At 41.7% G+C, this 24,550-nt stretch overlaps 2 long non-coding RNA genes across 2 annotated transcripts in view; both read left to right on the forward strand.

Annotated features, from left to right (window-relative positions):
* The window catches only part of LOC147875038 (uncharacterized), a 51,407-nt gene extending 41,410 nt beyond the window's left edge, over nucleotides 1-9,997 (forward strand). Inside the window, exons 2-3 of the long non-coding RNA XR_015534995.1 lie at nucleotides 8,476-8,683; nucleotides 9,473-9,997. This is a non-coding gene — a long non-coding RNA (uncharacterized LOC147875038). The remainder of the gene's footprint in view (nucleotides 1-8,475; nucleotides 8,684-9,472) is intronic.
* Nucleotides 9,998-13,407: 3,410 nt separating this feature from the next.
* Nucleotides 13,408-16,982, forward strand: LOC110829045 (uncharacterized). Its single transcript, XR_002542838.2, has 3 exons — nucleotides 13,408-14,664; nucleotides 15,133-15,316; nucleotides 16,121-16,982. It is a non-coding gene; the product is annotated as an uncharacterized LOC110829045 (long non-coding RNA).
* The last annotated feature ends 7,568 nt before the right edge of the window (nucleotides 16,983-24,550 follow it).

Genomic DNA, 24,550 nt, shown 5'->3' on the forward strand with positions numbered 1-24,550 from the left:
GGAATGAAACTGTTATCAAATAAGTCTAGACATACATGGAATTCAGCAAATCCACGCGTTGTCCCTCCATTGAAATTAAACTCCAATGAGACTCGATGTTAAATTTTGACTCTCTAAATCAGGGATAGGCAAATACGATCCGTGGACCGGAAGTGACGCTCAGAGAGTTCAGTCAGGTCACGGCAACATTCATACCTTAATGCTAACGCGTCTCTTTGTTAAACACTCATTTTATCCTATGTAGCACAGACAACCGTCACCAAATATTGTCAATATCAGATTAAGGTGGATTAAATTGGGCGGAACATGTAGCACGCATGAGGAGATGGAAATCGCTCTGTTCAAGGTCGCAATGTTTCGGCGTTTGTTTTGTGTTGTTTTCCGGACGGATCGTATTTATTCTGTCAACCTGAACCATGCCGCATTGTGATAGAATTCAGAAGTCCCGGTTCGAATCTTGGTCTGGGAACCGGTTCTTTTGCATGAAAACACGACGTCTCAGTGGGGATGGTTATGGTATTTTGTATACTAAGAAAATTCTTTAAAGAAATTAATTACCTGGCAAATTAATCTTCGTTAATGTCTCGTGGTTGCCCGCATGATTGAAGTACGTGTTAGTCTTTGTATCCAGCAGTTCTCGTTTGACATTAAATTAGATATATTTGTATTCTGTCTTCACTGTATACCATCTGAATGCGTTCATCTCAGTGGATCATGCCTTAACATTGGATTTGGCGTGATCAGATATTGTAAACGTCTGAACGAAGTTGCCGGCTCCGGTGCAAAGGCCGAACTCTGTAAAAGAATCTTTCATGGACAAGATATCTCGTAAGGCCTTGATATACTTTCGTATCAAATGAGAATATCCAATTGGAATTCTGGACAGAGTTTGTGAATTTCTAGAGGTGAGACCCAAGATTTTACGTAAAGAGAATCCGACTGTACACGCGTGTAGGGAAACTGGGTCTTCGGCCTGCCCATTCCACTTTGCAAAAGATCGGTAAATTGAATAGAACCTTCTGGCAGGGGTCGTAGGCATTCTCAATGCAAGCAAGCCCTTGAAAGGAAAGAGAGAGTAAGACCTTTTGAAAGAATCTTTGCTTTGATTTTTGTCCCTTTATGAGCGTCCTGTGAATTCAAAGCGCTGTAGGCCCCTGAGGGGAACAGAAGTAGAAAAGAACTGGTATGAGCCCCGCAACTGAGCATACAGGATTCGTCTTATGTCTTGTGGATAACAAAAAGTGAGCTTGTTACTCACATGAACTGAACAGTAAGGAAATACTGAAAAAAGAAGAAATTTTGGGCAGGCAATGGAAGTCTTTTGTTATACAAAAGTAGTGACGCAGACAGGGAACGGTGCGCCTATTTTGCCCCCCCCCCCCCCCAATGCCTCGAGCGTGCGTTCTGTGCGATTATGCAACGAGGATAAAAAAGGAAAAGAGATGCGTAGGTTCGAATTTAGAAGGTGAAAATCCTGCCAAGACGCGACAAGACATCTGGAGTCGGGTGGCAGCTGCAACCAGAAGAAAAGGAAAGTAGGTTCGGGAGAACTAGACGCCAGGTGAAAGAGGACGGGTGAGCAACTGACGTTGTTGCCGTTGCTAACGCGCGGGGCCCGGCCGCACCTGGGAACCGAATGATTTAGCAAGTTCATCATTTTAACCGATGCGCAGGAAAGTTTACTTTCTTGCTTTGAAGCCATTCTGAGCTGCAGAAGTAAAATTGGTCTTCCTGTCTACTCCTGAGGTCTTCCGGTATCTGTTCTGCCTCTGAGAGAATCTTTCGGACCCCCCCCCCCTTCTCGTATTCTGTTTGGATGTTATCTTCGGTTTAACTGATAATTTTTTACGTCAAATTTTCGTGGAATTATCAGCTCTTCTCCTTACTTCAACTCTTTCATTACTTCATTTGAAATCTGAAGAAATATCGCGTGCTCTTCTGGCCTGATTGTTCCTCTAAAACCAATGTTTTACTGCCATTGCACCCTGTTCTCAGCCAGTTAAATTTATTTTAAATTTTACAAAGTGTTTTTATATAAAGAATGGTTCAAAATTTACCTACCAAATTTAAACTCGATTTTCTCTGCATCGAGTGATTATTATTTGAGGGAACTGTTGACACACTGTGGTACTCAAGCCATTGTTTTACCATTTGTCTTCGTCCAAGTACCAGGACAATACCAAGACTTTGAAAGATCGCGGATCATGTATTCAACGTGAAATCTTCGCTGTTGAAAGTGATGTCTCCGAAGTATGGTGACAAAATTTTGGGGTGAAATTGAGAAATGTCGTCAAAGTTCAGGGCAAACACATCTTAGTATAAATATCTTAAGAATCTGACTTGAATGGTATTTGAATGAGACTTTTATGTTTCATAATTTAGTCATAATAAAGCGTTAAATTTAGTTGTACGTTTCGGACCACTGTATCTGCCATTGGACGTTCCGAATCTCATGTCCGCTTTCGTCTAGATCAGTGGTATTCAACCTTTTTTGTTCGTGTACCCCCAAATATAATTTCTCTTCAACTTTGTACCCCCAAAGTTGTTGGTGTATAATTCAAATTATACATAGTATATAATCTACATCTAAAATAAATTAAATAAATTACATGACTGATTATTCAGTGTTTATCATATTTTTTTTATTTCACGTACCCCCTAAGATGTCTTCGCGTACCCCAGGTTGAATACCACTGGTCTAGATTGTACCAAAGGATCTGTGAAATCTCCCGGGTTTTGGTAGATTTTACTTTATAAAAACTTTTTTTTTTGCCTAATGATTTTATGGTCTATTAGAAAAGTTTCCGGCTTTCTTGAATGACTGGCACAGAGAAGTTATGACAAGGATTTTTGAATTTTGTTAGTTTGGTCTGTTTTAATAATGCTTTTCTATGTATTTCTAAATTTCTTATATTTTTCGTGGGTTGCCAGTAGCTGGTAACATTTGGTACCGTACATGAAACTTAAAATTTCTGGAAACTGATTAATTATTGGCATGTTCTTCGCCTGGATTTGGACGGCAAAAGCCGATGAGAATACAAACAAGTCTGGAATTTATTTATGAGATCTCCAAACACATTTAAGATTTTCAAACATATTATGAAATGTTTAAACATGTATTTGACATTTTCGAATATTATTATTTTCTGAATGTTATAACACAATGAGAATAATTCGAAGACAGAAATCAACTTGTCAGATTAAAATTGAGATTCAAGTCTTCGTTTACTGCTAAAGAGCGCAGAGATACGAAACAGCCAGCCGTGATTGCTCGCTCTGCTTTCCGCATTTCAGTTAGCCTCTTATGTATGAGAGTTAAAATGTACAACCACCAAAACGAAACATTCCTTAGTCGCTTCGAAGCAGCCGAAACTTTTCAAATGCATTCAGTTGTCTCCGTGTAAATTGTCTGCTGGTGGAACCAGTTCCCGTTAGAGCCAACTTGACTGGTTACTCGTAATTGAAAGGATCCCTTCGGTGGCTATTTTTGGTTTTGTAAAAAATGGCGGCCGAAACGTTTTTTTAAGCAATCCGGCACCGACAGAAATTCATGGTGTGAGCGTTCAATTCCACATGTTATTACGCACTTGTAAATTTTGAATGCATTTCGCTGGTCTGTTTCCACTTTCATGGAATCCGAAGGTTCACTTGCGTCATTTCATTCTGTCAGCTGAATAAAAACCTCATCCCCACACCCCTTTTTCCAAGATAAATTTTAATATTATCATCCCATTTACTCTTAAGGACGACCTTACTAATCTGTTTGCTTGATATTCTCAGTTAAAAATTGTGCATGGATGTTTCTTTTCCCGTGCTACATGTTTCGATTTTCCGCTGGCTTATCAAGAAATGGCAAAACTTTAAATCACGAAAGTAGTTTAAAAGTTTACGAACTTCTGTTTTGGATGATATAAAAGAAAATTAACATTGTACAGACACGTCTAAAGAGTGATAGATAGTCCAGGCAAGTGGTTGAGTGGATGTCACACAAGAAGACCTAGATGTAGATGGGTGAAAGTAATCCGGGTTGCAGTGACAGAAGAGTGGAGAATAGACACTGAGAATCGGATGACGTAATGAGACATGTACTGTATTAATCACCCTTGTTACTCCCGGGGAAGGAATCGCTGGTAAGCCTACCTACTGGATAGGAGGCCGAGTTGGCACCAAAACCAGTCTGGAATCAGTAGCGAAGAGAATCTTCCTACCCCTACTGGGAATCGACCCCCGGTCGCCAGTCACTCATGTTACTCAACTGTACACATTCACAACATTACGATGTGTGGAATGCGAACCATGAAGCCCGTCATTATGCATTCTGCTCGTGTTCCTTTTTCGCCTTCCGATATTCGCCTCTGTTGTTCGTTCTCAAATGTCCCGTGTGTCTGTCCGTCTGTCTGTTCGGCTATGCTGAGTACGGATCAGATTGCCCGCCGTGCAGTTGTCAAGACCCGCACGCTGATCGCCCGGTGATATGCAAGAACTGGGTCCTGGTGTGTATGTGTGTTTATTTACCTCTCTGGATTTTAGATACTGAGCCGTACTCGAAGGACAAAGAAGTCCTATATTTGAACCTCGGCATGATAAAATACACCACCTACCAGTTGCATGAAGTCATGGGAGATCGTGCGTTGAAAGGCACAATGCAATTGCTGTTCTGTACATTCGTACTGGAGCAGTTTCTGAAGTGTGCATGTTGAAACGCCGTGTGGACTTGTGGGCACATCCCAACGTTTTTGGAGGTAAATCTATCTTCGCACAAGTTCGCACAGCGTTGCAACCCTACAGTAACTGAAACGAATACTAATTAGTGAAACATCGCCGTGTAGTGTCGTATTCCGGAAACACGGATTCATATTTCGACCTGGACACCAGCCATCCAACATCCATTAGATTGTTTTCTCAGTAATTTCAAAAACATCCCAGGAGAGTACATTAGAGTCGACTACAACCATATCCGATACAGTTCATTACTTACTAATCATAGCCATTTGACGTTTGATTTCGTCAGTTGAAAGCGTCGTTAAATAAACAGATGTATTTTATACGAGGCGCGTCCTCAAAGTAAGTTTCCCACTCGTCCCACAGCTAGCAAACCTTGTATTGCGCGAAGCGACTGTGCGTACGTGATAGAGCAATGACGTAGCATGGCGCATGCACTAACGGAACTTCCCGCGTTCTCACATTAGCATCGTTGCAGCTGTTGAAGATGGAGGTTCTTATTCCAGCTCCCGCCGACTGTGAAGTGCGGTCAGTGATAACGCTAGGCCGCACACGGCTCGACGGACAGCAAGTCTCCTGCAGGAGTTCAGCTGGGAGGTGTTTAATCATTCACCCTACAGCCCGGACCTCGCTCCCAGTGATTTCCATCTTTTCCTACACCTCAAGAAATTCCTGTCCGGTCAGCGTCAGCGTTTTGAGAATGACAGAGAGGCGGAGATGGTTGTCACACAGTGGTTCCAATCCCAGGCGGCAGACTTCTACGACACAGGTATTCAAAAGTTGGTCCCACGGTATGACCAATGTCTCAATTCCGGTGGCGAATATGTTGAAAAATAGCTGGACACTTGCTGTATCTGTTGCAATAAATATTTCCATGAAATTGTGTTTTGTTTCTGTAAACGGCCCCAGGGAAACTTACTTTGAGGACGCGCCTCGTATATATACTGGATTATTTGTGCGGTAGTTGAGTGAAAATACCACAAGGATCGGCCTGTAATCAGGTCTCTACCACTGCGTTGGCCCTGGGTCCTGTCAAGGAAAGACAAAATCGTTTAATTTCCCGTTTGACATCGTGGTAGTGTGTGGCGCTGTGCTCTCTTCAAGTTTTGGAATGTCTGCATTGTTTTGTTCCACCGGACGCCACTCGAAACTTGACTCTGTATCTCCATTATGCACGTATGAGGTCAAGAATTGTTACTCAGTTCGTGGGTGAAAAGAGAGGACGAGATGTAAACATTGTTATGTACTCATTCCCTCGTGCCATCTACTCTGAATATCATTAACTTATAACCTATTATAAATATTTGGATGTGGAAGTCTTCTAGTCGTGACTGACCTTTTATGCTACGAAATATATTAAGGGACAAGAATATCTGTTTTATATAATATCAGGACTCAGCGACACAGTAAGCAAATAAAAAAGAAATTTCTGAACCCAACATTGATTACATTCGGTTTCGTTTTCATCTCTACCGTCTTTGAAGCAGGGAAAATTATTTCTCGGTTCCCTCTGCGTGTTAAGGCGCGTATCTGCTGAGCGTCCCTATTCTTACAAAATGCCTAAATTAGTCGAAGTGCGCAGAAACATTTCTGGAACGGAGTCTGTTCTTGGAAGTGAAGTGTCGCTTGGGGCAATTCCTTTGGATGCCATTTTTATCATGGTAAATTTTGTATAACCGCCACGGTGGTCTAGCGGTTAGAACGCTGGCCTTGTAATGCTGGGGGTCTCGGGTTCGATTCCCGGCGGTGCCCGAATTTATAACTTGTGTTGGGCAAGGCCGTGGTCTAGGCAACACGGAGTTTTCCTCCGGGGGCTTCCCCGGATTCTCCGTGGCATCCCAACAATTACTCCTTTCACACATAGAAGAAGGCAATGGCAAACCACTTCTGGATCATCTGCCAAGAACGTATATGAACAGGTCCCAGTCCGAGAAAAGGATGGAAGGATCCTGTTCATATGGACCTGTCGTCAGACAGAACACTAATAATTTTTTTTTATGTTTAGAAACGATATTTTCTTTTTTACTACAACAATGAGTACATAATTAAAACGCGACACTCGCATTTTGACATTTTTGCAGGAGTACGCTTGCATCCATAAAGCATTATTTCAGCTGTGCCCCTCTCGCGGATTACGACTTCGAAGACAAATAGCCGGCATTGTACAACTCTAAGTAACAGTATAAATGGCACGCATAACACCTTTCCTTTAATGAAGTTGAAGTTATAAAAACAATGATTTTAGGTACAATTAATGCAGTTAAGAGGAAATGGAGGTATAGCGCCACACATTGTTAACCTCAGCTGTAGGCCGAGATGAGAGGTCAGTCTCACGTCCCGGCCGCTTTATTCCATCTTTCTTTATCAGAGGTTACGGTCTGGTGTTTCTTTCAGAGTTCTAATGTAAGGCCTGAACACGACGGACGTCAGGAAGCGCGTTTAACTACGCTCTACGTCACGAGTGGCATTATCGTAATGTTAATAAAACACTGCAGACACGGCACCTGCCTGGCAGGTGTCTGCTCGACACCACCGCTGGCCTGTAAACTCATCCAGTTTCAAGAAAATGTTGTTTTGAGAACTCAGTTGCAGGCGCTCACAGCCATGTTGCGGGGTTTCTGAGGCACGGTACGCTCCTCCATACAATTACAGTCTGCGCTCTGGTGAAGAAACGCCCTGTGAATAACTGCAAGATATGAAGGCAGCATGGCTGCCAGACTGTAGTCTGTGTAGAGTGGATAAGCTTCAAGCTGATGTCGATTTCATCCTGTTGAGTGACTCTGGCGAGTGGAGTAGGCCCGGTCGAAACGTGGTTGCGAAGCGAAAAGTCTGTTCCTGCAAGGAATCGAACCCCACCCGTCTTGCCAATGTCAAGTCACTTTACTGACATAGCTATCCGGCTTATTTACATATTAGGATGGGTCCTTCATATTAGTTTTTATGCAACTGGGGAAGGGTCCCTCAAACGGCTTACTTTAACAAGCATCGCAGTGAATTCCATTTTCTCCTTCCCCCCTTCTGATCTGTGGCTGTGGGCGGGACAGCTCAATTAGTAACTGTGTTGACTGAAGTTCGATTCCTGGAAGGAACAGGAAGAACAACATTTGTTGTTACACCCGCAATGGTTATGGGGTTCTCCAAGTTCCTCTTTGCAATGGTAAAGCATCCGCAACGTCACGTTAACCACTCACTTTCATCTAGTGAGAATGGCGTTAACTACACCTTAGTGAAGTGATCTAGGGAGAAGCCCGGGTGGAGAGACGAATAGTTACTGCATAGACGACACATTGATTTTACAAAAAATATAGTTCCTGCTATCCTCGTAATGTAAGTTGAAGGAAAGTAAGCCTCACAAGATCTTCCTACAACTTCATGGTCTTCGGTGTAATGTACTTGGATTTTGTGCTCTCAGATGAAAGCCAGTGTTTCAGTGCGCTTGAATTTTCAAGTTCCGCTATAAGATGCCTGTTATTATGCTATTAAAACTAAAGTAAACATGTGCAAAAAATAGATTTTTACGTATAAGATTTTAGTACCCAACCATCTGTTAAACCGACTGACGTACAAAGTTCGTCACTTGCTCTGGCGTTGAAGTCTCCGAACTTCGCTTCGAATTTTTCTTGGATCTGTTTGGTTAACTCACGCCCAAGTAGATCGTGTGATCTGTCAGATTTGTAAATATAAATAGATTTTGCACAGACGATACTTAAAAGTATACACATGCATACTATTATGTGCTCTGTGATATTTCAGGTTCTAATGGTGGCGATTATGGAGATGGTTATCTTGCACCGTTTTATCTGATAGAAGTTTACTGACGTTCCAGAAGTGTTTGTTCGCTCCCATCACGAAGATGGTTTCCCTGATGATAGAGGCAGCAAGGACCTCTGAAGCGTTGATAACTTCTACCAGACGTCATTATGTAGCAACTCAGAAGACAGCTATCTTCGGATTCATCCCTGTAAGGATCTAAAATTCCAAAGGTGTTTACGTGTTTTACAGAGTGGCTGTGATTCGTCAAAAGCGCATGTATGTTATGTTCATTAATCACCATTATTTAAATTGCAGGAAGTGCACAGACACACACATTAAGAATGCGTCCGTTCGTCCGTCCGTCCGTGAGAATGTTTCCATTCGAAGCTACGCAGATGGATTCTTATGAAACGTGCACTGAAGGTGTCCACTATAAATCATCCAAGAAATTTAATTTCGCTCGAAAATCAAGTAGATTATATTAATTTTCTAAAATAAAAGAATGGCTTGCCGTATAGGAGGTATTATAATGACGATCTCTCAAAATCAGTCCAGCACCTTTCAGTCAATTCACAGTTATTTCGGTGGTTTGTACTTGTAGACTGCAGCTGCAATGAGTGTCGTGAATGAGCTATAAGACCAGTCCATCCCATCCCATTCAAAAATGTTTGCTTGGTGAAAAATGCATGATGGGCGCTGGCTTGTTGTGAAGGCTGTCTGTCGTCTGAAATGGAGGACGGGGTGGAACGCAAACCCCTAATTTACATTTGGAAGCCTGTGAAATGTTTAAAGATATCCACAAATTTTATACAGAGTTGTCAAGACATGATATTTCGAACTTAGCAACAGAAGTCAGTCAATGTCGAATTGTTTTAACAAACCACTGGGAGGGCGATGTATATTTTATTGCAGTTAACTCCCAATGCGTGACTTGAGATTACCCACTCAAGACTGCAGCTCCACTTTTTTTTTTAATTCTTTTGGAGTCGATTTACAGATGGCGGGGTATGCAGCAGCAGGCACGCGACCAGAAAGCACCTGTATTGAAACAAAAGAGATGCGCAGGGCGCGTGCTGTCACGTCATCTGGCTGCCGTCCCCCTACCGGAAACCGAAGTTAACTAACTCACAGCAGCTGACTATTTTGCAGTAATAAGGCGCTGTATACAGACTTGATTGGATCAGGATTGTTTTCTTTGAATAGGCCGAGATACTTCGTTTCTTTCCTTAATTATCTCTCCAGACAGGATGAAATTACGACGTTTCGTTTGAATTACTGCCTGCGTTTCTTTAATGTAGATCGGTGGTCCTTGCTTTCGGTGTGTAATTTATCATCTGAGATCTTTTGGTATTTGCGAACTATTTGTTGTTGATATATTGTAGAATTGTCAGTGGAAAAAATACAGGAGAGAGAATATTTTGACCAAGAATTGGTAATGAGAGTTTATATGAAATTAAAAATTATGATAATATTCAGGTAATAAAGTTTGGCACGTAAACAAATATAACAAATGAGATCGGAGAGCCTTCAGAGCTGAAGGCGAACATGGGGGGGGGGGGGGGGGGCAAAGTCTTATTACAAAAAACTGTTAAAGAAATAGAATGTGAATGTGGACTGAGTTCAGATGGCTCATGATAGAACACCACTTGGCTTTTGTGAATGCGGTGATGGATACTTGAAATTAAACGTGTGCCATGTTAGAGATACGATGTGGCTTTTAGACATAATCTAGTTTATTTGGTTATTTTACGACTCTGCATAAACTACTAAGGTTCTATGAGGTCAAATTAGATATGTCAGGAATGTGAATGTACCTTCAGCGTTCAGAGAACGGAACAAGCAGGTTTTGTGAGTTTCTTTAACAACGTTTCATCAGCTGCATACCTCACGTTTCAGGCCTGTAGCGCTGAATGACAGGATGAATGGCGGAGAATGTGAAAGGAAGCGGTCGTGGTCAGTTCTAAAATATTATCTCAGGCTTTGCCTTGAGGTGCTGAATAAAATCACACCATAAGAACCTACCAGTGCTGACTGGCCGATTATCGAACCCGAGACCTATCGATTAGGAAACAGTACGCCACGATGTTTTACTAACCGATTAAATTACTCCATTGATCAACCTTTGCAGTTTGCCGAATAATCGACAAATTAATTAAGTAATTGAAACACTGGCTCGAAAGTGACCATATAGAAGCATACAGAAGTTGAAAAATGTTTTAACGCTAGATTACGCACAGAAGGAGATTGCTAATTGCGCAATGAGAGACCTAAGTTCATAATTGCTGTTAGAATTACAGGCGAAAAAGGAAACATACGAACTGTTGTTTCGACACGTTTATGCACTTGCATAAAAAGTAAAGTAAGTAAAGCTGTCCCACTATACACCATGCAGTTACTTGGGGGGGGAGAATGTATAGGTCCTACTCATTCTTAGCCTCAGTACTAGATAGAGGTTAGCGTCACACCCCGGGCGAGCTTTACCCCCGGGAAAGGACCCCGGTACCCATTGGATAGGATTTTGGGTGGGCCCCAGAGCCGGTCTGGACGCAGAGGCTAGAGGAAAAATCCTATGCCCCTGTCGGGGATCGAACCCCGGTCGTCTAGTCCGTAGCCAGTCACTTTCCTGACTGAGCATCTTGAACTGAAATTTGTATTTGAAGATTCAAAATTAATGTCTTTGTGCACACATGGATTTTACAGACATAGCATAAACTGCAAATGTTTTATGGTGTCAAATGAAACGTGCTCCTCGGTATAGGGGATACTGTGAGCTTTCGAGAGCATTGAAAAAAAAGTTTGAGATGGCCGTGAATGTTAAGGATCCGGAATTCGCCTGGAGAGACTGGGAGAACCACGAAAACATCAAGATGGCCAGTATCTCGATTATTAGAACTCAAGTCTTCGTGAACTGACGAGATAGTCAATGCAGTAAATTCACGACCAGGGTTTGTGTACGGCATTACACATTTTGTAATTACAGGCTTTTATCTCCTTAACTCAGTTTGCTGTACCAGTAAACAAAACACAGGTTTTGCCTTGAAAAATGTTCTGTGTTTTATATCCATGTTCGTCACAAGACCGCTCCAATAATTCCTCACACCGGAATCACATTTTTAATTTGTCGCAGAACTTGCGATTCTCAGACTGAAACAACTACCGAAAATTTTTTATTTCGCAAGACACCGAGGACATGGAACAAGAGTGGAACGTTTGCAGATTACCACCTTTTGTTTGTCAGAGATCTTTTACGGCAGGTGCTAATTCACTGCTGCCAACCGAATTATCTGTATGTGCATTTTTATTAACCGACAGGGAAAAAAAACAATACTGTGTCATGTTGCATAATTAAAACTGTCGCTTTTAAGCCCTCATCACAGAACAAAGATTTTCGTAACATCTCGTTAAATTGCGCACCATATAGAAAAATATTTGAAACTTCGAGTTGTAATGAGGTCGGTCCGTATTCTGTGTCACGTCGGCTGCCCAGTCTTTTCTACGATGAAAATATCAATTTAAGTTGGTGAAGAAAGCCGGTATTTTGGACCGTCGCTGATCAAAACTTGGTTGGCGCAACTTACGATTAGTGAAAACCACGTTTAATCGATTTATGTGAGCAGTCATACGAATCGAGATACATAATCGACCTCCTACACTAACAATAACTTAAAGCGCTATGTGGAATGAAAACTCTGTTTTAAAACTCTACAGCTGTCTGTATTTACTTCAAGGTCAAACTGATTACTGTTTCCTGCAAAGGTTCTTTGTCACCTGCCTTGGATTCGAACTGTGAACCTTTCTAATGCAAAGCAACGGTAGTTCCGGTGACATTTTTTTTACTTGTCCCAAGACGAATGCCATGACAACGTACTGAAATGATCACTTCATTTCATATCCTCATCACTTCCAAATTCGTCGTCATTTTAACAGCCCCGTCACTTTGATCGGGCAATAGACATCGACCTAGTTCAGACTTTTAGACTTTCTCAGTTTCTTTTGACGGTTTAGCCCTTACCCTTCACGATGTCGCCACGTTTACACTACTTCACACACAAAAACGTCTATCTTAATTGGTCATAAACTTGTATTTCCCTTCTTCCTAGTTTAATTTTATTTACGTCTGCAACTGTTCGAAATGTTTCGATGACGTAGTGGTCTGTTGTTGGTCGGTGGCGCCGAGAGATGGCAGTGCCTGCGCACCGGTTTAGTGTACGCTTTGTGTGGAACGCTATCTTATCATATTTAACTTGAAGGTAAATATTTGTGGTTACAGGATAGGGCTTGTGTCAACCCACGGTCATTTATACGTTTTGGTCTTAAAACTGAATTTCTTCTCGTTTTTTAAAACAGAATTCTTTGTGATCTTGAAGCATGCTTATGGACCCAAACTCCCGAGGACGATGATTGTTGCAGACAAACCAATCTAGTGATTTGCCTAAGCAATTGATAACTGTGCTGCTGTTTTAGTATAGTTATCACAAAAGCCCGATTTAGAAACGTGTTATATTCCATTCATCTTATGAATTCCTTTCCGAGATTGATTTTATGAGATAACTTATCGTAACAAAAATTTTGTTTGCATTTATTGCTAACCTGAACTTTTGCACGCCTTGAAGGTATATATAGGATTGAAGATGAAGAACCACTTATTCTAACCGTATTCTGAGCTATTTTCATCCATCTTCCCTCTTCACAGCCTCTCTCCATCACATCCATCTTAATGTTATCCTCTTCTAAGCATCTTCCAAATAGTAGCCGATTTCCAGTAGGTTTAATCCTATGGTAACAGTAGGTGAGTAGTGGGGTCGCAGTGGCCGCGCGGTCTGAGGCGTGGGCCTTGTGCCAATTGGTCGCTGGGACCGTGGGTTCGAATCCCACTCAAGCCATGGATGTTTGTCCTGTGTACAGGTAGAGGCCTTACGACGGGCCGATCCCTCGTCTAAGGAGTCTTACCAAATGTCTATATAGATCAAAGCCAACGAATAGTTGGAACCCGCAGTGCTCAGGCACTTGAAGAACGGGTCGTTCCCAGTATCCCCAGGTGAATAGTATAAATTGTTATGACACAATGAATTAATTGTTCATTATTCTCGTTATAATATACGATGAATTAATTCTTATTTATTCATATTGATGACAGTAATGGCGTTATATTCAGTATCGATTCGTCTCTTCGGGAGCTGGTTCTGCTCTCGTCTTCATGGGAAAATGTATATTCTTTTGGGTCCGATACCTGGGGTCGATCACAGTCCCTGGAAACCTTCAGTCTACTAACTGAAACGTGATAAACTGAAATCAAGTTTTCAAATAGACGGCAAGAAGACACGACATGAACATTGTTATATTCTATCAGGATACTTTAAAACCATCAAAATTGTGATTTCCATTGTACTGAAATTGTTTGTCTCTAGCTGAAAATACTTGGTTCCAGCTAATTTAGTTCAGGTATCCAGGGACTGGTGGGTACTCCCTTGTATCGGACCCAGAAAGTAAGCATTTAACTGATGACCGACGCAGAACTCGCTACCGAAACGTCGTTTTAAAATTTTTAACGGTGGTTCCTCAGTAACACCACGCATGGAGCTAAAGGAACGGTGTTCCGATGTTCCAAGCAGTTCCCAGTGCCCGTCCGTCCTGACTATTCACAACACAAGGGACGTGCCTTCCTTTCTTCGACGTCGGTTTTCAGTTTAGCTGGGATGTGTTCAGTGCACTGGAAAACCAAGTTTCTTTGCCTGGGGTCACTTTAAACAGAAAACAGACAGCCGACATTCTTGTGCATTATGGCTGCACTGAAATTCAGGGGTTCATTTGGGCAGGGAACAAACAAAACCCCTACCCCCTCCTATCCGAAGGACCGCTGGTTTCATAACAGGAACCAGCCTTCCTTCGCGAAAAGAAAAGAATATGACGGACGTGTGGAAGGGAGGCTTCCAGTGTGTTGTCCCGAGCAGTCTGCTGGTGACCTTACAGTGAAGAAGTGTAGTTCCCAGTGGTTGGTTATCTTCGTGTATTGTCTGTTGGCTTAGGGCCAGAACTGTATGGCTAATGCAATCAGTATTGGTTCGGCGTGCTCCGCGTTAAGACGTCGCCTTTGACTTCCTGTCTGGTGTGGGCGCTGTGAGAAGTATTTGATCAGCGTAGTAGTGATCTCTCTACCTGTGCATCCAGGATTATTTCAAAAGCAACACAGTAAGACTTTGTTGAAACAATTACAATCCAAGTTATGGCCTGTTATAAGCATTTTAGTTCAAGTCACAATTCATAAATTCATACTACGCGTACCGGTACACTATACTTTTACGGAGTAACACACATCTTTATTTCCGGCAGTGTCTTAAGTATAATACACACCTATTTTGTCCACAGTTGGACTTGGTTCGAACCTGTTTATGATATATCGGTCTTTTTGTGACAAATAAATATAAATATTTGTAAAGCAAATTAAAGGAGATTATATTCTAGTAAAAATTAAGGTTATGTTTCATTGTTAGAGAGTTATCTTTTATTAAACGTAAGTCTGCCTTAGTTTTATTTTTGTATTGTTGGAACCAGGTACATTCTAGGAAGGCAACTTTTACGTTTAATCTCTGTTCCTTTTTAGGCAGATATTACTGTGTGCGTTGCTGGAATGCGGTGCTAACGTTATTTCCGTTTCAGACATTAGTGAACGTTTCCTGTTTTTAAATCGAGTTAAGTGTCTATAAACACCTTGAGGCTAACAGACGCACTTCACAGTTCTGCAGAGTTACCATGGAAACAACTGTTATGATCTGCCTGCATTGCAGAGGGACGTTTGTCTTTGGAGGCTACAGCGTGAGGTTGTCCCATTTCATTTTTAAATGTAAGTTTTTTCTTTTATTCATGTTATTTACTGACCAATTTGTGTAGCTGTGATTTATGACAGTATTTATTAATGTATGGTTTGTCGGAAGGGATCTGGTAGGACGCGGTCGTGGTGTTTCATTATATTATTCGAAAATACGCTGGTTGTAACCCGAACACTTTGACTGTGGTGTAATGAATTACGACAACTTGTAGTTACCGACCTTTGTGTAGAACCTGATGACGGAGGCAGCATGATCTCTGAGACGTTCGTAAACATCTAGCATACTACACGGCGCAACAACCCAGAAGACAGAAACCTTCATACTTACCGCTATGAAAACCTCAAATCATACACGGATACATTTCTTTGGGAGCGATGGTTCTCTGTTTTCAAATGTTTTATTTCAATTCATGCGGAAATAAGCAGTCTACTATATATTTCTAACGTGTTTAGACAAGCCAGTTCCTGACGTAACTCACGGTAAAAGTGTCCCATAACGAAGTACATTTCAGTCAGCTTGCATGCTCTAGTGGTATCGGTTGTTATGCCACACCACATGGGAGAAAGTTGTTGAACTTGGCTTCACGTGCCGTTGTTGTTAAAATCTTCACGTGATGGGTAAAATACATTCTGTAATTTCGAAAATTAAACGTGTGTGCGAAGAATTATACAAATCACCCGAAGCTCGTTCGGAAATAGCTTTAAATCGAGGCTTTTGCCTGAAACAGATTTAACTCCTTCGAATTTGATTGCTTTAATCATGTTACATAATATCACTGCTCATTGAACAGTATGTAACAGTCATTTTGGACGTCGTAGGATGAACAATGCCTCTGTCCATCATCCGTATACGAACACCACCTCACTCACTGGACCGAGAGCCACAGTAGATGAAGAATCCGACGTTTTTCGCCGCACTGTGCTTCTAGAATGAGTTGTGTTGTTGCTACGTTCAATGCAGCATTGTCAGGGTGATAAGATCAAGGAGGATGAGATGGGCAAAGCATGTAGCTCGAATTGGGGCGACGATAAATGTATATATATTTTGGTTCTAAAGTCTTGGGAACAGACCTTGGCGGGTATAGGCGTAGAGTATTAAAATGGGGTTTGGCGAATGGATTGGATTCATGTGGCCTGTGAAATTTGAAAAGGATGGAGCGAGTCTGCCCAGGAACAAATGGAAGTCCGAGTTTCCACAACAGGTCGTATAATGGGACAAAACAAAGCGTGCGGGAAATCGAGAAACCCTGTGTTATCACTCGGGGATTCAGTCCATAACTTCCACCGGTTTCCTTTGTAGTGGAATGGAATGTGTCCCTTTTTCAAGTGATGTGTTCATGCGGTAAATATAAAAAGAAATGTTTGTCACAAAGTTCACGACGGAAATCGAGACGGAAGGTAGAAAAATCTTACATAGTCATATACCATTTATAAGGATTAAAGGAAAACTTATCTACGCAAGAACAGTGAAATATTGATCATTTGCTGTATTTAGTGAAGTAACATTACAAAACAGAAGAAAAATGCTTATCAGGACATCTATACCAGTGGTTTTCAACCTGGGGTACGCGTACCCCCGGGGGTATGCGAAGACATCTTAGGGGGTACGTGAATTTTGAAAAAAAATTATTTTATGATAAACACTGGATAATTAGTAATGTAATTTATTTGATTTATTTTAGATGTAGATTATATACTATGTATAACTTGAATTATATATCAACAAATTTGGGGGTACAAAGTTGAAGAGAAATTATATCTGGGGGTATTATTATTATTCAGTGTTCTGTCTGACGACAGGTCCATATGAACAGGATCCTTCGATCCTTTTCTCGGACTGGTACCTGTTCATATACGTTCTTGGCAGATGATCCAGAAGCGGTTTGCCATTGCCTTCTTCTGTGTGTGAATGGAGTAATTGTTGGGATGCCACGGAGAAAAACTCCGTGTTGCCTAGACCACGGCCTTCCCCAACACAAGTTATAAATTCGGGCACCGCCGGGAATCGAACCCGAGACCCCAGGATTACAAGGCCAGCGTTCTAACCGCTAGGCGAACAAAAAAGATTGAATACCACTGATCTATACCAACTGAATATTTTTAATTTAATCTTCCACAGAACGTTTCTGGCTTATAAATGCTAATAAATTCTTTCGTCCCGTATATCATTCATACAGAAAGCACGAGAACATTAACTCGCGGTCACGTCAGTGTATGAAATTAGGTAAGCCACTCGATTGCGATGTGTTCTTGCCTTCTGCCCGTGCACTCACAGCCCATCACTTGTGTCATTTGACATGCGTAATATTTGCGTGTGAAGGTAGCCCCAGCGTCTCAAGGACTCTGCCATTAGCTTAGTCTTACGGCTGAAGACTATGCTACGCGTAGACCCTGAAGAAGGAGGCAGCTTGTGCCTTATAAACGTCGAGATACAGTCACAAGACTTCACGGAACTCAGAAGGCAGAACTCAGGATGTCTCGTTGACTGATTCTTGTTTATATGGTATTGATTAAACGTTGGTAGCTTAAAAATGCTGTATCAGCGTCGTAGGTAATTCAGCGTGGAGTAGTGGTTGAGTTTAGTTATGATGAATCAGGGGCCCAGCTGTCGTTCGAACAAGTTCTCTGTCATCGGACCTGTCCCGACAAATCGGTCGGTAATCCAACAGTGGGCCTCCAGGATTTCATCTGTCCCTTGGTGCAATAACTTTAAAATAGACATGCCATGTAATGGGTACGGAGGTCAAGTGGCCGGAGCATGAAGCTGGAAACATCTCCGTCTGATACCTGAGTGTGGACTGGGTCGGTGGCATTCCCTGACAGACACGCTGTTCAGCTCAGGGTCGAATTTTCTGCGTCATTTCCAGCTCTTTCATAGTGTCCTATCGCATTTCACGAAACTGCTGACGCAGTATGGTTCAATATAACCCCCCCCCCCCCCCTAAAGTCCTGGTTTTCGACCCGGGACATGGTAGTGTTCAGTTACAGTTACCAGGTTGCTGTGTTGCCAGATACTCTGCTTGAACCATGACCGTGCATCGTCACCTAAGTTCTTACAGCTTAGCTCATAAGCCTTCCCACAAGCGAATTGTCTTAAAAATACTTTAAGATCTGTGGCAGAGTTCATCAGCCGGAGACCCGCGACGTTTTCAATCCAGATTTGTCTTCACATTTCACGGTACATTGCGGTCATGTAACAGCAGCTTCGTCCTGTCATCTGATTTTGTTGTCCGCTTATTTTATTTGGATCTTAATTTTAAATTTTCATTATTTATCTGTAAACGCGAAAATATGTTTTTGCAGAATTTCATGAAAAACATTACGAAACTAACATTGTTTATACACACCCAGAACTTTTACAACAGTGCGCCGTTAGGGTTTGAGTTTATTTCAGCGGATTGCCACTTGCAAATGGCTGAAACACTTGGGCGATGTGACTGGGTCACGCACACAAAATGTCTTGCAGGAGTTGAAATGTGACCGCGTGGTTTGTCCAAAAGACTTTCGGAAGGTCTGACTGAAGATAACCTGAAGAATCACCACTTCCTTCTTGACGTATCTTCAGAACCAGACAGCCGCGAGGTCCCTCCTGGTTTGTCTTCCCACAGAATGTAAGCTGGTTAAACCAGACCAAGGAGCTTTCGAAATTAAACGTAGTATTCGTTACCGAGTTTTATCAAAATGCATCAACCCAGTATGCGGAATAAGCAAGGCCGGTTCTGAGCAGTGTTCTAATTTCCTATGACAAAATTCCAAAAATAACATTTGTACTGGCGAAATTTGTGTGATTAAATTTCGCCTGAAATGTTATTTCATCGGGAAATAAATGAAGTATAATAATAAAGTCTGCAAAACTCGTGCACGTTGATTTGTTCACATGTTTAAGAATATCGGTTTCACTGTAATAACCCCTCAGTGTTTAATCAAGAATAGGAATCCTTGTGTTTGCATTTCTTTATGAAGTATTAATGTAACAATTGTGAAAAGTTGGCATAATACTTTTGTTATATTTTGAAATACTGATATTGTTTCAATAATAAGTGGCTGGTGCCAATTGTATTGAACGGGTTCAAAATAAGAACAGCTCTCTCCCACAAATTTAATCGTCTTCAGTTGTCGAAGTCCTCTGACGGAATTTCGGAGTTAAATGACATCGTGAACTGCAGTGTCAAGATTGCGACCAGGGAATAAATGACTGTCTCTTGGCGGTGTAGTTAAGTTTTATTATTGTAGGTGACGATTTTAAAATAAGAAGACACTTTAGGCCGGGCGCAAACGGAGCCACTAGTGGCCGCCACAAGCTGCGGACTGTATTTTGTATGGAATTTTAATAGACTCAGCGCAGACACGGCGTTCGTAGTGGCCGTGTCTCGCTACTTGTGGCTGCCTCCGACCACTGTTTATCCCGCGCAAACGTAGCCACTAGCGTCCGCCATAAAAACCCTAGCTCCCCACCCACTACCCTCAACACAGCTGGCAGGGCAGTCAGGTCAGTTGCTGTTCTGTAAGTCTTTCTCCAGGAGGTAATGCTTTCTCTCATGATGGTATCTTGACGTTTTAAACAAGGACAATAATTCTTTGAATGTTATATATTAAATCTTGTCCGTCTAATCACAATAATTCTTATTAAATATTAAAATATTACAATAATTAACATTTAAAATATTTAAAATATTAAATGATGTTCTTTATCGAAATATTCGATTTACATTAGACCATCATTTTTCATGTTTCACGACGTTTAAAAAAAATGATGGTCTAATGTAAATTCATGTTTCACGACGTTTAAAAAAATGATGGTCTAATGTAAATCGAATATTTCGATAAAGAACATCATTTAATATTTTAAATATTTTAAATGTTAATTATTGTAATATTTTAATATTTAATAAGAATTATTGTGATTAGACGGACAAGATTTAATATATACTTATTATATCACAATATGACGCAACTTTACCATCTTATCATTGAATGTTGTCAAACTCATTCGAAAATACTTAAAAAAATTTATCTTCGTGCCTCGTTAGCTCCTCAAAAAGCGTAGCAAATGGCCGTATTCGCTGCGAGTTCGCAATATTGAATGTCTTTGTCGTCGTTTACGTCGGCGTTGTCGTATTATTAGCATTGCGACCAATGCTTCCATATCGGAGTCCATTGTGCTACTGACGCGCGGTTGGGGAAAATGTCTGCATAAAGTGGCGACCACTAGTGGCTCAGTTTGCGCCCGGCCTTAGGGTTCTTGTTTCTTTGTTTTTTTTATAAATACGGTCACTTCTTTCCAATTTGTACACGTGTCAATTGAAAACATCCGCTCAACCTGTGGAAGGAAGTTCCCCGTCCACCAGTCACCGAGAACACTCTCGCTTTTCTCCTCCGACCGACCAGGATAAGAAATTCGACCAACACAGCCTAACGAAGTAAAGTAGAGGTTAAATGCAAATCACATCCTGTGGCCACTTCAGAAATGAAGTAACTTACAACACTAACCGTTCAGTGGGCATATTTTGCCCCCTCACACTCCTCCGGAACGGTGGTAAGAGCATTAATGCATTTGTTCGTTTCTGCATTACACTAGCTGTAAAGCCTCTGACGGTTCGGGTTCCAACCGGAGCCCGACAGCCCTGACGGGGTTTTCCTCAGACCCTCAATGCACGTCCTTACCTCTCTAAGAAGCTTGTGAAATTTCAAGTCTTTTTTGTGGAATCAAAAGTTCATTACCTTGTTTACAAGAGCCCTCCATCGCTTCCTACCCTGAGCCAGATGAATTCAGTCAACATCAGCACACCGTATTTTTAAGATGGTAAAGTTGCGTCATATTGTGATATAATAAGTATATATTAAATCTTGTCCGTCTAATCACAATAAATTCTTATTAAATATTAAAATATTTCAATAATTAACATTTAAAATATTTAAAATATCCTCAGGTGTATGTATATACACCTGAGGATGGTTCTTTTAGGAACTGAAACATGTCGTGAAACATGAAAAATGATGGTCTAATGTAAATCGAATATTTCGATAAAGAACATCATTTAATATTTTAAATATTTTAAATGTTAATTATTGTAATATTTTAATATTTAATAAGAATTTATTGTGATTAGACGGACAAGATTTAATATATACACCGTATTTTGTTAAGATCCATTTTAATATTGTGTTTCATCGCGCCCAGTTCGTTAGAGTAATCTCTTCATACTTTTCAACCGAAATTATGACGGCAATTTCCCCTGTCCGTGCTACATGCCTCACCCATCTCGTCTTCCTTTATTTGTTTGATTTCCCTAATAGAGAACAACTGTCTATTCAGGAAAAAACCCTTGACCATGTGTGGGTGGGTGGGGGGCATACGGGCCTCGTCGAAAATACAATTCTTTAACTCTGCATAATGCAGCGTTTTGAGAAACACGTCGCAGCTGATGAATTCCTGGCCACAGATTTATTGCCATCGGACTTCCGCGTGGGTCCGCCCTGCCAAGGCCAAAGCTATTCTCTTGAAATTATAAAATTTCGGTCTGGGCAGACCTCTAGTGTGTGAAGGCCACGCGGTGCGGAAGGTAGACTGTGGGCACTTACACCAGCAGATCGGCGCCATTTGTTACGTACTACCCAAATCCCGGGTCTCGGCTCTTTATTTCATTCGTTGTACCCAGTGACGTAAATCACAGCGGCTGTATCGGGTTTCAGGACGAAATAAACTGGTGTCGAGTGCCTAAATAAGATGGGACATGTGTTCAGCAGTCAAAATTAAAATTACATCACACTACGAGTTTCAGCAGTTTGCATTTGCCATGTTCAGGACAGGGATTCACAAGCATTTGGTCTGAATTTAAGCTTCGAACTAGAGGAAATGACGAACGTAAAACTTTTCACAGTTCTTGGGCTGTAATTCGGATAGGGGTCTGCGGATTTTATTTATACCATGAAGCCATTGCCTTCGAACATTTGCAACTTCGAGGAAATGGACTTCAAATACTTAAAATGTCAGCCAAGATATCTTTCCTCTCTTGTGAAAGCACTGTATGTAAAAACCGTCATTAAATTATATATTTCCTTGCCAGCTGAACCAATCCATGTCATTTTCCTATGATACTGTATTATTACCTTCCACAGTGGTCTAGCGGTTAGAACGCTGGCCTTGTAATCCTGGGGTCTCGGGTTCGATTCCCGGCGATGCCCGAATTTATAACTTGTGCTGGGCAAGGCCGTGGTCTAGAAAACACGGAGTTTTCCTCCGGGGGCTTCCCCGGTTTCTCCGTGGCATCCCAACAATTACTCCATTCACACACAGAAGAAGGCAATGGCAAACCACTTCTGGATCATCTGCCAAGAACGTATATGAACAGGTCCCAGTCCGAGAAAAGGATGGAAGGATCCTGTTCATATGGACCTGTTGTCAGACAAAACACTAAATAATAATAAGATGAGGTGGTCTAGCGGTTAGAACGCTGGTCTTGTAATCCTGGGGTCTCGGGTTCGATTCCCGGCGGTGCCCGAATTTATAACTTGTGCTGGGCAAGGCCGTGGTCTAGGCAACACGGAGTTTTCCTTCGGGGTCTTCCCCGGTTTCTCCGTGGCATCCCATTCACACACAGAAGAAGGCAATGGGAAACCACTTCTGGATCATCTGCCAAGAACGTATATGAACAGGTCCCAGTCCGATAAAAGGACGGAAGGATCCTGTTCATATGGACCTGTCGTCAGACAGAACACTAAATAAATAAATAAACTGTATTATTGTTTGCTACGTTGCGTTACGTCACTTCGAAGACCATCTGATTCTTCACCGTGAGTTTTTCGAGCCAAACTTTTGTTTGAATTTCTCAATGCTACGTATCCAGTCCTACTCATTAGAATGATCTTAATCTGGTGTCATCAGGCTATCTATTTATCATTTACACAGCAAAGGAAATGAGTCACATTACGCGGAAGGAGGCCTTAAGTTTCTGTAGTTACGTAAAGAAATGATTACATGTTTACATCTAATATTTGGACCACTGATCTATGGAACATGTATAGATAAAATATCTTTTCGGTAACTTGTATAAATTCTCGATATTTTTGGGCGGTGAAGAGGCTTAAGTCGGCCACGCACGTCCATCAGGTGCCGAATTAGAAACGAAAGTTACGCCTTCACAAGCCACAGTGGGTTTTATCGGCTACATTCAAGAAACGAGCGAATACGTTGATCACAGATTGGATGATACAGCTTGCAGATCGTCAGACGCGATTAATATACTGTCCACAGACCAGGAGAAAATCCCTGTTGGGGGAAGTCGTTTCTGGTCGGTGCGGGGGGAATGTTTACTGCCTGGTGCACTAGAGGGCTGCTATTGGTGGGAAGTGTGATACGTCAGAGTTTTACGCTACTACACAGACTGAAAACATCAAGCCGTTAAGAGTAGCGTGTAGTGTGTGCACCTCTAATGTGTTCTGCGGGTGTTGTGATAATACTCTAGATTAAATCGCTGTGCCACTGTGAGGTAATCTTAAAGCTGTACCCATTAGAACACATGAAAGCCTGTCGTCTGCTGTTCGTTCAGTGGTTGTGGAACGAATGCTTTTAAGATGGGTCGTCACTCACCGCGAAATCTTGCGCATGCGCGTATATCGAATTCCTATCAGGGCTTTTCTCCTGATCTGTGGACTGTACTAGCTCCTCTGTAAAATGTTACTTTGGAAACAGTTGAAAGCGAAACCTAGATTAAACGGAGTCAGTTCGTTATCGGTAAAATAATGTCTCCTCCCGAGAAAATGGTAGCAGTAGATACTGATACAAGATGGCGGAAAATAAAAACAATTAAACTGAAAATAAACTGCTTGAATATCTGTTTTCCATCATACCCATGCATCCCGGTATTTATTTGAGAAGGAACATTTCTGTCCACACACTTACAGTGAATTACCAGTAACTCAGCATTCCATTACAAATTAATATTAGCACTCGTGCAAACACTTTGCATTGGGCGAGGAAGGAACGTTACAAATCTTGTGGATTTTGGTGTTCCATATTGTGATGTGTGGGCCTTCTATGTGACGACCGACGATTGGTATACATCGAAATTGTGCGTTCGGTAAGGCGATTATAATGTGTGCATTATGAATATTCGCCGAGGAAACGTCTTGAAGTACGGCGAGGCTACTTGGCGAGTGTGCCATTTGGACTAGGCAAGAGACGCAGCGGAAAGATTGTGCCGCGCGACCAGCACAGCCGCCAAATAACCAAACTATACTTTGTTGCTT

This window comes from Zootermopsis nevadensis, unplaced genomic scaffold (assembly GCF_977971745.1).
Source record: "Zootermopsis nevadensis isolate Lab colony 2312 unplaced genomic scaffold, Znev_1.0 Znev_ptg000002l, whole genome shotgun sequence".
NCBI classification, from domain to species: Eukaryota; Metazoa; Arthropoda; class Insecta; order Blattodea; family Termopsidae; genus Zootermopsis; species Zootermopsis nevadensis.